The 15,994-nt window shown below is 36.6% G+C and overlaps 1 protein-coding gene and 1 pseudogene across 5 annotated transcripts in view; both read left to right on the forward strand.

Annotated features, from left to right (window-relative positions):
• Nucleotides 1-15,994, forward strand: part of KLHL32 (kelch like family member 32) — a 307,584-nt gene that overhangs the window by 117,463 nt on the left and 174,127 nt on the right. The window lies entirely within an intron of this gene.
• Nucleotides 7,258-14,830, forward strand: LOC141487710 (large ribosomal subunit protein eL19-like; annotated as a pseudogene).

The raw sequence follows: 15,994 nt of genomic DNA on the forward strand, positions 1-15,994 counted from the left end.
TGTATGATCCATGTGACTCCTTTCAGTTTCAAAATTTTCTGTTCTAAGTAAGTACATCTAAATCTCAATTTAGATGAGTAGGCTTTGTTGATTTTTCCTTCAAAAAAATCTCTTTAACATGCCCTTTTACTTAGAATTATAATAACTAAAACATGTTTTGGGAACTAAGAAGATGTTAGATATCTTGCTAGGACAAACAAAGAAAATAGCATGTTCCGAGAGTAAATTTACCAGTGTAAGTGATGACAAGTTATTGAGGTATATTGTTTGTAACTTTTCCATTTATACCATTTATCAAAATGTTCAAGGAATAATAGGACAAATTAGTGTTTTGTAGATTGCTGTTATAGAAATTAATATGTATGAATTAAGCTGCAGCAAATTGGAAAAATTCTGGAATCTTTCACCCCTCAACAAAGAGGAGAGGAAGAAAACAATAGTAATGATTTTATTGTATCTCAGAAATTAAAATGAAGGATTGTTCAAGAGTGTGATTGAAATCTTTTATTCCATGGATCCTTTATTCCTTGATGCCATATGGTATGGCAAGTATCAACAGGACCCGTTGTTGACTTCAGTGATAATAGCAACTTAATTTTGAAAGTTTTGCAGCACTCCCTTTTCCCTTAAAACTAAAAAGTCTACAATCACCCCTCTTAACCACCTCATTTGTCATGTTTCCTGATTTCTACCTAAGAGAAAGCCACTAACATTTCAATATCTGTTATTTCAAAGTTTCCCAATAATTCTTGACATGATTCGAAATCCCATCTTCCTTAAAGGTCAATTTTTTATTAGGAAAGGACTGCCCTTCTTAAGGGCAGAAATCGTTTCATTTTTCTTTTTGTGTCTCTGACACTTAGTCCAGTAGTTGATATCCATTATTTGCTTTACAAATACTTGTGGAATTGTATTGATACTATACACAGGTAGACTCAACCAGAATTTCATTGAATGGCCTCTAGTTTTTAGAAGATTCTTGTATTCAGTATTGCTTAGAGCTCTCAGAAGACAAATGGCTTATCTTCCAAGGGCACTCAGAAAATGACCCATATTAACTACTGTTTGACTTCAATAGTTTTAAGTTCCTCAAGACCAGGGACTGTATCCATTAGGTTTCTAAAAATAAATTAATGAATGGAATTTTTCTTCCTTTGGGAAAGTGGTAAAAGTGAAGTTTTGCTCCTTTTTGGGACTTATAAGTGAAAAACCATAATTTGTTTGTTTGGTGTCTAATTTTCTTGCCTTGAAAAGAATTTGTGAAAAACTTATTTCAAGCAGAGATTCTCATCCTTAGCTCACCAGTATAAACATTTTGCAGGAGAAACAAATAAGCATGTCTCACTCTTAGTGATCTCATTAGAGCTAAAATCATCTCTTCTTTGGTCCTTTTATCCACCCTAACAGGCTTTATGGATTTATCCAAATTAGCATATACATCATTTCGACCTACTGGCAAAAAGTATTTTCCTTTGAAGAAAGAGTGTATCCTCAGGAAGTACTGTGACGCAATGTTTTATTGTGATACTCAATAGTGAGTATGGATATTCAGAATTATTATTTTAGAGCTGAATATCATAAAATTATTCTGATTATTTTCAAACACTTTAAAAAAATCAATTTCACCAACATAAGTACTTTCTTCATCATCTCTCCTTCCATTCCTCAGCAGATGGTTTTATGAAGAAACTGCCTTCTCATTTGTTCTATCCTTCTTAGCTTGTTTAATTTGCAAATTTAATAAGCATGCTAACTGTTTTCATTCAAGTCATTGCTAAAGTTTTATGATGACACACTTTCCTCTTCCTCCCTCATGGTACCCTCCAGTGGTTCTTCGTTACTGAACCAAAATCAATGTCTATAATGGCTGAAGACAAAGCTCAAGCCAGTGGAAGAGTATTGTCTCATATAACTGTTATCCATGATGTATAATCAAAAGGCTCATGACATGATGGTGGGCAGTACACAATAAATGCATACCTCACCTTATCTGTAGATTAGCATGGTCTAAATATTAATAGCAACTCACATTTTTTAGCACATTAGATTTTACTAACAGCTTTTGTTTATAATAATTCTATGACTTAGATAGTATGATTATTTCTGACCTCATTCTACAAATGAAGGAATTGAGATGCAGAGAAGTCAGGTCAAAGTACATATACATCAGGTGTCCTGACTCCAAGTTCTGACTCTGCTATGCTGAAAGAGTTCTATACTTGGAGTTAGCATGCTTGGATTCAAATCCTGTTGACATGGAGGATTTTCCAGTCATGTCCAACTCTTTATCACTCACTCCATTTGGATTTTCTTGGCAAAAATACTGCAGTGGTTTGCTGTTTCTTTTTCCATGACATTTTATAGATGAGGACACTGAGGCAAACAGGATTAAGTGACTTGCCCAAGGTCACACAGTAGGTATCTGAGGTCAGATTTGAACTCAGGTCTTTCTGATTTCAAGCACTGTACTGTATCTATTGTACTACCTTGGACTTTACCACTAACTAGTTAAGTGACTCTGATTATGTCATATCATCTTTCTGTCCTCTCATGAACAAAATAGAACAACAACATTAATGCTAATATCCAGAGCCCTTGCATGTATTGAATTAGTTAATGTATTCAAAACATTTTGAGATTATAAATATGAGTTGTTGCTGTTTTATTAGAAGTAGTGTTTAATGGCCTCAAAATCAGAAGGATCTGGGTTTAAATCCCCCCCTCTGACATCTGTTAGTTGTATAACACTGGGCACGCCTAATCTTTAGGGCAATAGGTTGAAGAGAAGATATCACTTACATTGGAAGAACTAGAAGTTCTTTATAATAATGCAATCACATGTTTAGTCCCTATCCCTTTTTAAAAAAAACAATTCCTGGAAATTAAGTGAATGTCCTTCAGTTGGGGAATGGCTTAACAAACTGTGGTATATGTATGTCATGGAGCACTATTGTTCTATTAGAAACCAGGAGGGATGGGAATTCAGCTGCTGAACAAGATGAGCAGAACCAGAAGAACATTGTATACCATAACAGCAAGATGGGGCTGATGATCAGGCTTGATAGACTTGCTTATTCCATCAGTTTAGGGTTTAGGATTAGGGTTTTGGGGATCAGGGACAGTTTTGGGATATCTGTGATGGAGAATTACCATCTGTGTCCAGAGAAAGAATTGTAGAGTTTGAACAAAGAGCATAGACTTTTACCTTCAATTTAGAAAAAAAAAACTGTTATCTTATGTAATTTTGCTATCTCTTATACTTCATTTTTCTTCCTTAAGGATATGATTTCTCTCTCATCATATTCAACTGAGATCAATTTATACCATGGAAATAATGTAAAGACTAACAAAATGCCTTTTGTGGGAGGTGGGGGGGGAGAGAGAGAACCAAAAATAGGTGAAAAATTGTAAAACTCAAAATAAATAAAATCTTTCTAAATATAAATAAATATTATGGTTGTTAATTCAAGTATATGGAATGCAGAGTCTGAAAGACCATGCTATCTTGAAGATTGAATATGCAAAACCCATTAGCTTAAGACTAGATGCTGAGGTAGCTGTCATATACAGTCTGTTCAAACACTGTATATAAAACTGGATTTTTTTTTCAATGTATAGATCAATTTTTGCTAAATTTTAATTTCTTCCTCTTTTAAAAAGTTCTTTTTTTAAATGTAAGAGAGGGATTCAGGAGAAATGAGAAAATACAGGCAATGTAAAAATATATTAAAATCTGTTTTAATTTTTAGAAAAATGACAGGCTCCTAGCAATGCATAAAACTTTCTTGTAGAGTATACATAGTAAATTTAAATGAACCATGATGTTTAATTAGCCAGAGCTCCCCATTTTCTAGCTATTCTGGAGAAAGAATTATGATACTTCAATTTACTAACAACATTGGAACCAAGAGGTCTAGGCTTGGCTGCAGTTTCATTAACATTAAGACAGCTATGGGGGAGGATTAAGATTGGGGGGGGAAAGTGTAAAACTCAAATAATATCTTTAATAAAAATAAATTAAAATAATTAAGACAGCTAATAGAGAAAGGATAGGGCAACTTTTTGCTATTAAGGACTGTTTTATAGGGAAAAAATTACTAGAAAAAACCATATAAGTTACAAAAAAAGGAATTAAATTTAGAATTTGGAAATTTTTTTACTTTGAAATAAGGAATTGAAGATTATCATGATTATTAATAATACTGCCATTATTATTATTATGATTTGTGTCCTTTTTAAGATAGAAGGGAAGTGCAAAACATTAAATGCATGCACATAATGCAACATACATTATTTTGTAGGACTCTTTTATTGTTGATAGAACTCAAAGAAGAATCCTAGCATATTTGGGTAATCCCTGTGGAGAATTTACAGGAATATGTGAATAAGGGGAAAACAGCATGAATTGGTGTGGATGGATTGCAGTCTGCATCACAGGAGGGAGTACCTAATTTAAGGAGATCACAGACATGTGTGTGTGTGTGTGTGTGTGTGTCTGTGTCTGTGTGTCTGTGTGTGTATGTGTATGTAGAATTCATAATTGGTGACTTTTTGTGGGGCATCAAAAACCATATCAAGGAAAAATCTCTGGTGTGGTATTCTTTCCCTTTCCCTTATTCCTCCACCCTGTCTTTTTTTCTTATTTCTTTCCCTTTGGAGATTTGCTTATAAGTTCTTTTTCTTTCCTGGTTTTAACTTCCCCCTTTTTTTTTGTATCCTCTCAATTAGGCAGATTTTTCTCCTTCCTCTCTCCCTCAACTAGTCTTCTTTATTTAGATTACAAAAGGAAATCATTTGTGTTCCCTTTTCCAGAGAATATTTCTCCCATTCTTCTCATTATCCATCCACCTTCTGTCTCTGCTATACCCCTATTCCATGGTTAGTGACTCCTATAATTATCTAATCTCTCTCTATTCTTTGCATTTCTTATGAAATTAAAACTTACAAGGAATCTATTCTAGGCTCTTCCTTCTCCAAATTTTCTCATTTTCCATTGTGTTGACGCCCAGAATATCCTGCAGTTCATAGATAGGGGATACTGTAGACCATAGTGGTAGTAGACCACTTCCCCACCATGTCCTTAATTTTGCAGCCAAACACTGATTTATCCCCTCCCCTTGGTTACCTTCTTTTTTCATTTATTTCAAAGTCTGCTCTATGGGTCCTTGTTCTCCAACTCCTCCAGGTGCCAGTAGTCCCTAGGAAGTCCCAACTGTACCATCCTTGGTAAAATTTACCATCACAGATTTGAGTTTTTCTATTCTGCCAGTTATTTTTGCTGTTCAGGCCTTAAATTCTGCTCTTATAATTATCAGGTAACTTTTAAACCAACTCTCAGTGTTTTGTGGTTCTATATTCTTAAATTCCACGGTGTCCTTCTTTCTCATCAAGCCATGGATCATTTTCCTTTGTTTTGAAATATTTATTCATAGATATCTCTGGGGCATATTTCCTTCTGTTGTCAATGACTTCTCTCTTTCTTTATCTGTTTATGTTCAAGGTTTTTGGGCTGTTTTCCCCAAGATCTTTAATAATTTCAGTCATGAAATTTATTACTTTCCCCTATCGCTCATTGTCTTGCTTCTTTCCCTATAATGGTGGTTTTCTTAGGATCTCAAAGCACTTCAGACTTTTCCTGTGATGGGGATTTGCAGTTTATTAACCTTGGTCTCTTCCCAAAGTGACTTTGGGGAGTGGGATAAAACTTGTCCTAGTACAGCTTATTAACCTTGGTCTCTTCCCAAAGTGGCTTTGGGGAGTGGGATAAAACTGGTCCTCGGATGCTAGGCTCTTTCCCTCAAGCTTGGTGGAGTGCTTCTCACTTGGTGGAGTGTTCCTGGTGGGGAACTTCAGAGAACTGGAGCTACTGCAACCAATTTCTGCATTTGGATGTGGATCTCTAAGGCTCTGAGTTGAAATAAGAGGTTTGAGGTGTGAGGTTGGATTCTCTTTCAAGCCCAGATATATGAGCTTCCCTATTTCCTCTATTCTTCTAGTCTTCTACAAGAGCTTTTGCAGCTCAGAACTTAAGCTACTTTACTGACCTTCCAGACCCCAGTAGACTTGCAAGTCTTGTTTCTGGATCTCTTTGGAACTAGAAGAAAGATTGGGTTGTGGGATTGGGTTTGGTTACAAGCCCATGGTCAGGTCCTGTAGCTGCTAATGCAGCCTCACTGTCCATAGCATTGTAGACAGTAGGGATGGAAGGGCTAGTTAGTTCAGGATAATTTCAAGGTTTTTTTTTCAGGTAGCCTAGATTGTAGAACCAGAAGAAGTTCCTTTATCACTGGCATATAATTTCCATTTTGTAGGAGTTTCAGAGGTCTCGAGGAAGAGAAAAAACCCCCCATCATTTTTGTTCTTGTTGACCATGCATCCCAGAAGTGCCTGAACATTTATTTTCAGAATCACTTCATCATCTGCTTCATGTAGGACTTAGTGACTGCATCTAAATAGGCTTTGCTATTCTAAGTATTATGTAATAAGCAACAGTTCCTGCCTTTTGAGCGTTTTTTTTAAACGTATTCATTTTTTCATTCATATAACATTTATCAAACATTTCCTATCTGTTATATACCATAAGTAGGTGGCCCGGGGGATGTGTAGAGATGAGTAAAACAGAGATTCTTCCTGATGAATCCAAGTGTACAAACACTGGTGATTAGACAACAGTAATAGCAAAACCAGTGTTCTTTCAAACATCAACTGTGCTGCCACCTTGAAGTTCCTGTGGCTTGCCCTAAGCAGCTTGTGAACTGTGGCCTTGAATCAAATAAAAAGAAATGTTTCTTTCCCTAAATGGATCTTTCTAGACTGAGATCTCCACCTGAATGGTGAATAGAAAGTCAGTTTTTCACTTAAGTTACCGTGGAGCTGTCCCTGAGTGGTACTTTAGCATCCTTCCCTCTTTTATCTATTAATTACTCATTTAGCTGGGAGAAAGCTACAAGAAACAGTTTTAAGATATAGCCAGAAAATAGCTTCATTAGTGATAGCCTGAAAAATTCAGCAGAGCCAAATTAAGCACTTGGGCTGACACTTGCCGGGAAGCCTGGAAGAGTGCCAGTGGGTACCAGATGACTGACAGAGGATGGTTGTGCATTTGCCTTCTGACAAAGTGGCAAAGGGGTACCAGAAGAAGCTTGCTTCTTCATGTGGATAGTGCATTACTAGTTTTCAATTTTAACTGGCTCAATCATTCTTTTCTTTCTAAATGTGATCTTATAAAAAAAATTGAGGGTTTTTTTTTTAAAGACTAAAATTAGTAACATGAGGCACCAGTTAAGGGTAGTTTTATGTTACTTCCTTTTAATGAATGAAAAAGTATTGATTATTATGTGTTAAATTTGGGGCATACAAGAAAGACAGAGTTTACATTCTAAAAGGAGAAAGGCTAAGGAAGATCATTTTGGTTTGGGAAATAACAAGAAGATTAATAGAGTTGTAGGAGACTTGGTTGGTATTCCCATTCCAGATTCAGTGATAGTATTGATTTGATTGCTATTCCCAGAGCAAAAAATGGAAAGGTTGAGGATTTGCCGTCAGAAGCATGACTGGAAAGTAACAGAGATGAAGCATTATTGGGAGTCTGGTGCCAACCAAATATAGCAGGTTCGGCAAGTTTGTACTCAGCAATCAGTATAGTGTGGTCCCAAGCTTCCAAATTGAATGGCTTAGTTCCATTAGGATCTGATCTGTGGAAGTCAAATTAGAGGGTAGCAGTTGTAGGACAAGGTGAGAAGATGTTGGGGTGAAGTATGACTGGGGGACTCGAACTGGCTATTTATAGAGTGTCATCTGAATTGGCAGTTGCCATTCAGGATAGTAGAACCCTTTGGTAGTGTTTGTTTCAAAACTTATTGGCGCTTTCCTTTTCCGCACTGCAGCTGTAGCCATGAGTATGCTCAGGCTTCAGAAGAGGCTTGCCTCTAGTGTCCTTCAATGTGGAAAGAAGAAGGTATGGCTTGACCCCAATGAGACCAATGAAATTGCCAACACCAATTCCTGTCAGCAGATCCGGAAGCTGATTAAAGATGGGCTGATCATCCATAAGCCTGTTACTGTGCATTCTCGAGCCAGATGCTGAAAAAAATACTCTGGCTCGAAGGAAGGGCAGGCACATGGGCATTGGTAAAAGAAAGGGTACTGCCAGTGCTCGTATGTCTGAGAAGGTGACTTGGATGTGGCAAATGAGGATTCTGCACCTTCTACTCTGAAGATACCGTGAATCCAAAAAGGTTGACTGCCATATGTACCACAGCCTTTATTTGAAGGTGAAGAGAAATGTGTTCAAGAATAAGCGAATCCTCATGGAGCACATTCATAAACTGAAAGCAGACAAGGCCTGGAAGAAGCTCTTGGCTGACCAGGCTGAAGCTCGCCGGTCCAAGACCAAAGAAGCACGAAAGTGTCGGGAAGAGTGTTTGCAGGCTAAGAAAGAGGAGATTATCAAGACTTTGTCCAAGGAGGAGGAGACTAAGAAATAATTTTCCCCTATCTCCTCTGTACATAGTACCTTTCTATTTGGCTCATAAAATAAAACTTGACAGGATGTCTTGGGGAAAAAAAAAACTTATTAGCTTAGGTCTTCTGGGACATAGTCTCTTGAGGTTTTGTCTGTGGAGTATATATATAACCATAATACAGAAGCATTGCAGCATCTCAGAAAGGTGAACATGAATATCAAAAGCTTTTGACAAACCTCACTAAGTTTGAGTTCTATGATTCTTATTATTGCAAGGGAAACTTTGCTTCATAAATCATCATATCCATTTTTATAATCTATTTATTTTTTCCTCCACTAACACCTTCCTCCAGTACTTTATTGTACCATAGAGGGGACTGTGTTTTCAGAAGCTGTGACAGTAGAGCTAAAGTGTGGAAGGATCTAACAAGCTGGAAAGGCTTTGTATTTTCATTTTAGCACAACTAGTTAAGTTGTGTTCAAATTTGGATGTCATGCTTTACGGAAAACATTATTCATTGGAGGGCAGCCAAGATAATTTGGCTTCAAGTCCTTGCCATAGGAAGATCCATTGAGTTGCAGAAGACTTAGAAGGGATGTACTGATGTACTTGAAAGTATTTGAAAGTCACATGGCAGAAAGGCCAGGTTTGGACCTAAAGGCTAGATTTGGGATACCATGGTTAGAAGTTGCAAAGAAGCATATTTAGATTAAAAGTAAAGAAAAACTCCCTATTTTAGTGCATTCCAAATGTGGAATTGGTTGCCTTGGTATGTTCCCTTTCCTTCCCTCCCTCCTCTTTGAAGCCTTCAAGCAAAAAAATTATAAGACTATGCTAATGTTGTAGGAGAAATTCTTATTCATGTATAAGTTGATCAAGGATCTAGCCCCAGTGCTTCCTTCCTACCCTGAGAATCTCTGCAGTGTTTTCGAAACAGTATATGGCTAAAATTTAGAGGTTGCTTATCATTAGTGTAACTGCATATGATGAATATTCCATCAGAGCAACTCTTGAAACACCTGGGCAAGTTATGATTTTTGCCAGTGGAGAGAATATCAAAGTGCTAATACCACAGATCCTTTATATGTTGATTTAATTATTGTATACCTGTATAGTATAGTATCTTCTAATTTTTCAGTTATTATCTAGTGCCCTTTGGTGATTCAAAACCATGAATAGAACAAAGGCTTGAGAGTTAGGTATGGGTTTTATCACTTGATCATTATGTAAACTTCAATTGATTAATTGATTTAATAGTACTTTGGCTTCATCTGATATCCTCCTACCTTACGGAAATACTGTGAAAATTAAGATATATGTAAAGTGCTCATACAAATGCCTAAATGAGATATATTCACAGATTTATGTAGATATTTATATATCTTTATATATCAAGATAATTTTATCATTTTTGTACTGCTTATTTTTTTCCTTTTGAATAATGGGGTTTTGTGCCATTTAAAATTAATGTGCAAATTTTGAAAGATCAACAATACACTCATAAAATATATCATGTATAGGTGGTTGATGGAATTTTTAATCTGCTGGAAATTAATTTGAATTGGGGTGGAGGCAGCTGCTTCATTATAAAAGCAGCATCTAATGACTAAGTTGGATACTTTACTTTAAATAATCCTTGGATCCAGACTATATGCCATGATTCTGTTTAGCATCTTTATAAGATACTGATTCACCGAGAATTGTTCATACTTTTGGTTTATGCAGATGCTTATTGAATAGTTTCTTTTAATTCACCCATCTGGTGTTGATTTGATTCCTAGTGTGGCCACATGGCATTGAAAGGTTGAATTATATTAATTTTTTTCTATTAAAGAGGTGTGATTCTAAAGTAATGAAACTGATTTTCATGTGTCTTAAAAAAATCACCCATATTACATTAAATTCATATCTCATTTGTGCAGCTCTTTCTGATAACTGCTATTGTCATGGATGTTGGTTAATTTGCCAGCTCTGATCTGATTGGTAGATAATAGTGAGAAAAATAACCCTAGGGCAAGTATAGTTTATTCTTTTGATAATTAACTGCAGTGGGGCTTATGGGGATTGTTATGGGAGATGCGGGTTCAAATATTTTGTGTGTTTTTTTTATTTTTCTCCCCCTCTCTTTCCAATTTCATTTAGCTTCAACTGAACACCATGAAAAATATTTGAGCAACCTAACTAGAAAACAAAATTCTTCATGAATAAGACATTTTCATAACAATTGAAGGTAGATACATTTCTTATCCCAAGAAAATGAAAGACAAGAGAACATAAGTAAGATTTCACGTGACCAGAAATTTGCTGATTTCTTTATTTGGACAAGTTATTTATTTTCATGTTCCTCAATTTTTTAAATTCTTTTATGTGTTGTAGAGCCAAGGAACTTTGCATATAGCTATTGGAGACATAATAACCCCCCCCCCAAAAAAAGAGTTGCTTTAGGGAGAAATAGTCTGGTGTCTGTGAAACTGGCCCATTGAAATATTCTGGCTAGCACACATTCATCTGAACCAGTCTGTTTTGTCTTGATGAGAGGAGGTTTCCAATGAACTGGTTGCTTAGCAACAAATCGAGGTAACTGAAACAGTCTGTTAGTCTGGGTTCTTGCCCACAGCTTTTTGTATGACATGATGGGTGAGTGACTCAAGTGTGTGTTATCTGGCTTATAGAATGGAAAAGGAACTGAAAGACAAACTCTTCAGCTGGCCCAGGTCCCCATCCTTCAGCCCCCTCCCCCATCCCTATCTGTCTTTCTAGCTGGAGAAAACACAAGTTCCTCAGATCATATGATTTCTGACTAGAAGAAATCTCAGAAATCATTTAAGTCAAACCTCCCATTTTACTGAGCTTGAAATGACCCCCATAGCCCCAGTGCCTCTTTAGTTCATGATCATGGGGATATGCTGGTATTATTATTAAGTGCATGTCTTGTGATCCAAGCTGCCAGACAAGTATGAAACTGGGAACTTCTAAAACAATCCAATTCTGTAACCTCTGGTACTTTTTCAACTTATTTGGCAGTTTGCTTTCCTGGTTCTCTGTGTTCTGTTTCTGGTTGCCCCCTTGATATAGGTCCTGCTGCTTTGTAGCCTCTGTTTCTCCCATTAGCAATTTTTTTTTTTTGCTGTGATGACATTCCCTTGTTACTGCAAAGGAAATTGGAATTCTTTACTGCTTGTTATCAGGGATTACTCTTGGAACTCTAAGTTCAGGAAAAATGTAGTTCCCAACGAGATAGGACATTTACTTTTTTTGCACATCTCCTTGGGAAGTTTAGAAATTTCTTTGTCTGAATATAAGGCATTTCCTTAATCTATTTCCTTCAGTTTCAGCTGTAAAATAGATATATGATAGCACCTACCCTGCAAGTTTATTAGGAGCAACAAATAAAATAATATTTGTAGAGTACACAGAGTAGATCATATAAAAATGCCTATTCCCTTCTCCTTATCCCCTTGCCCTCTAAGAAGAAGATAGAGGGAAAGAGAAAAGATGCAGAGATCATTGATCAAGTAAGGTCACAAAGGAGTCAGGAGAGAGAATTGAAAATAAAAGTATAGGGCCCAAGGGGAGGGAAGGTGTGCTTGTAAATTCTATTTATTTATTTATGTATTTATTTTTGTTTTTTGATAGGCAATAGGGTTAAGTGACTTGCCCATTGCCACGCAACTAGGTAATTTTTAGGTGTCTGAGGTTAAATTCTTACTCAGGTCCTCCTGAGTCTAAGACTGCTTGCTCTCTTCACTGCACCATCTATCTACCCGACTTGTAAATGTTTAACAACAGGCTCTGTCTCTTCATATATATATGTACATGTATTTATTTGTATCCATATATACATACACACACATATATAAATTATATATATATGTTTTACACATGACACATTTTAATAACAGAACAAATCAAACCCTGATTTGTAATGTTTGCAGATTTCCATATGCAAATGTTCACATTGAAAATTTAAAAGTTGTGTTTCTAAGCAGGTTTGACCTGACTGTGGTACACACCTGGATAAGGTAATTCCCTCTACCTTAGACATTGGTAGGAAGGAGGAGTGGTAGAGGAAGACAATGAAATATCATTCAATAATCAATCAATAAGCATTTATCAAGCCCCCTTATAAAGGAAGAATTTTTTAAACTTTAGAGTCATAAAGATGTACAGTAGAAGACTTGAAGTAGCTCAAATCAGATTATTTCAAAATTCACAGCAAAGTGGGAGGCATAGGTAGGACTGGGAATTTAAGGAGAGAAGAGAGTAGCCTCATTTTAAAAGTGAAGAGAGTGGGATCATAGAGGCTAAATACCTCACCTAAGGTCACTTAAGTAGAAAGTAGCATAGCCAAGATTCCAACCAGGTTTTCTCACTCCAGCTGTTGTAGCTGTTGTAGATAGAGAGCCCATAAGTGAATAGTAAATAGATTCTAGGAAGCAATGAGGGGTGTAGATGAGAAAAATTTAAAAATGTTTCTCCCATAAAGTCTGGGAACAGGTGAGAGTAGATATAGTAGGAGTTATCAAGATTTTAAGGGTAAGCATCGCAAAAAAAAAAAATAGTGAAAAATCAAAGTGACAAAGATGAAGGAAAGAGAATTATCCTGATCATAGAATGAAGACCAGGAAGGAAAGGAAAGTGAGAGCAGACTTGTTAGACTGGAAGAACAGGAAAGAGTCAGGGCACCAGTGATCTTTATTTCAAGGGATAAGTTTGATGGGATGAAGTGAATGGAAGGCAGAAGGACAAGAGATTCACAGAGGGTCATTTCAAAGTTCAGTTTTTTGGATGTAGAATAGTTTTGTGTAATTAGTGATCTAAATTATGGCCATGCTGTTGTATGGTTAAAAATAGAGTAGAATAAATAGGACTTAGAAAATTCAGAGACAAGGGTAGGCATACTGAAATCTTTTAATGATGGTGGGAGAAGAGATAAAGAAGATTGGGCCAGTTTCCAAAATTGTTAAGAAAGGTGAAATGATCTTTTGTAAATTATTAGTGGGAGAGGCTGGCATAATGGTATGGTTTGTTTCTGGATATAAGATAGAGGAAGTCTTGGCAGTCATATCCATTTTCCTGTTTTTTATTTATTGCTACCAAAACAAATGATAGAATGAGAATGTGTGCCGGTCTGCAACAGATACTTGGATGCCTTTTGTCTTATTATATTCCTGCTGTATGGACAACATCTAGCCAAGAGCTGGACAACTCTGCCTGAGTAGCTTCTGGACATTGGAGATGACACTGTTTTATATTCTGGAATAAACAAAAGGAGTCAATTTGTTTTAGAAATGTATTTATTTGGTTGAGAAAACCCTAGGCCCCTTGGACAAACTGAACCTTGAGTAAATGTGAGTAGGTTATGCATAAATTAGCTCAGGATGAACACACAGGTCGGTACAACTTGGGCTGTTTCTGTCTTCCTCCTTTGAGGGAAGGGATCTAGGCTGACAATACTTGACTCTTGTAGTCATTTTGGATGATGTGATCTGCAAGGGAGAGTTGCTAGTAGATGAGCAATGATCTGGAAGTAAAATGTGGAGCAAAGAGTAGTTTGACTCTACTTCCAGATCCTGGAATATAGGAATGGAGGGTCAGTAGGGGGAAGAGTACTGACAAGTATTAGAGAGTAGCAGCAGATATAGAGTCCTCACAGAAAAGTCAGTAAATGAAGCATGGTGGAGTGTCCATAAGAGAAAGATGGTTAAGGTGAAGAGAAATGTATTTTTCATTGGAATGGAGATTTTAAAAGGAACAATGAAACTGGTAGAGGAAGACAGAACCAGAAGCCAGGTAGATGGAGTAAATGAATATGTGAGTAAGGTAGGGATTGTAACAGGGTAAGGAATCAAATCTGGATTCAAATCCATGTTCTGCCAATTACTATCTGGGTAAATTATGTAAACCTCTCTGATTCTCGGTTTCTTTTATAACATAAAGGAGAGGGAAGAGATATCCTTGCAATTTTCTTTCTGACTCTGAATATCTGATCTCTGATCCTACATGTCTAGATTTTAAGGATAAGGGAAATAGAAAGTTGAGATATAGCTTGGGGGGTGGAATTTTGATGATCATAGGGAAAGAGGAGATAAAAAGGTATGGAGTTTTTTTTTTTTGGGGGGGTGGATAGCATTCTTTATCATAAGTCCATCAGAAAATTTTTCAATATTTTTTCCAGAGTTGCTTTGTTGCTTTTGCTAGCTGTATATCCCTCCATCCCATTTCCCCCACCCCTATTTATCTCATTTTCTCTCTCCTTTCATGCTGTCCCTCTTCAAAAGTGTGTTGCTTCTGACTACCCTCTCCCATGATCTTCCCTTTCTTCTGTTACCTTATAACTCCCCTTCCCTCCCCCCTCCCCTTTCTCCGAGCCCTTTCCTCCTTTCCGCTCCTATTTTCCTCTAGGATAAGATAGATTTCTATATTCAATTGAATGTGTATATCATTTCCTCTCTGAGCCACTTTCAATGAAAGTAAAGGTCACTCACTCCCACTTACATTCCCCCCTCTTCCATTCCATTTCCAAAACTTTTTCTTGTCAATTTTATGTGAAATAATTTACCCCATTCTACCTCTCCTTTCCTTCTCTCCAGTACATGCCTTTCACATCCATTAACTCTGTCTTTTTAATATACCTTCAAATTCAACTCCCTTCTGTGCCTTGTCATTATATATGATCTAACTGCCCTAATAAATGAGAAGGTTCATATGAGTTATCAGTATCTTCTTCCCATACAGGAATACATGCAGTTCAGCATCATTAAATCCCTCATTAGTTCTTCCCATCCATCCTCTCTATGATTTACCTGAGTCCTGTATTTGAAGATCAGACTTTGTGTTCATCTCTGGTTGTTTCATCAGGATATTTTGAAAGTCCCCTATTTCACTGAAAATTCATACAAAGTGTGTTTAATGGAAAGACATGTACAGGGTTAAGTAGCTCCAAGAATCCATTGAGAATGTTGGGATAACTGTGCTTTCATAGTTTGGGCCCCAGCAAGTGAAACTGTCCTTTTTGATATATTGGATGAACCCTGTACAGTGGAGCTGAGGAGGTAGAATGAAGGACTATAGAAGGTTCCACAATCTAGGAATCCATAGGTAAAAATTTACTCTTGCTCTTTTGTAAGCATTGAAAGATAGGGGAAAATAGGAAATAGTCATCAACTATGGGTCTGTCTGAACTATTAGGTACAATTCTGGTCAGCTGTCTCAAGAAAGAGATGACAAAACAGGAGTAGATCTAAAGAAGGGTATATATATAATAATGAGGCTAGAGTTCATTAGTCTAAATGACAAAAGGGTAGATAACCTCAGATCAAGGTTTCTCTAGAGGCAGTTTTGGACCCTTCCCAAGGAAATTGAGGAAGTCGATTCCATCTAACATGATCCACTATTCTCTATTAGTTTCTAGTAACTCCAACAAAACAAATATCCCAGACTGCCTTTTACTATGTAAAATGTATTTCTTCCTTTCTTTTTTTTTGACATGGAGAGGATTGAACCTGTGATTTCTATGTTGTAGGAGT

Source organism: Macrotis lagotis, chromosome 5, assembly GCF_037893015.1.
Source record: "Macrotis lagotis isolate mMagLag1 chromosome 5, bilby.v1.9.chrom.fasta, whole genome shotgun sequence".
Classification (NCBI taxonomy): domain Eukaryota; kingdom Metazoa; phylum Chordata; class Mammalia; order Peramelemorphia; family Peramelidae; genus Macrotis; species Macrotis lagotis.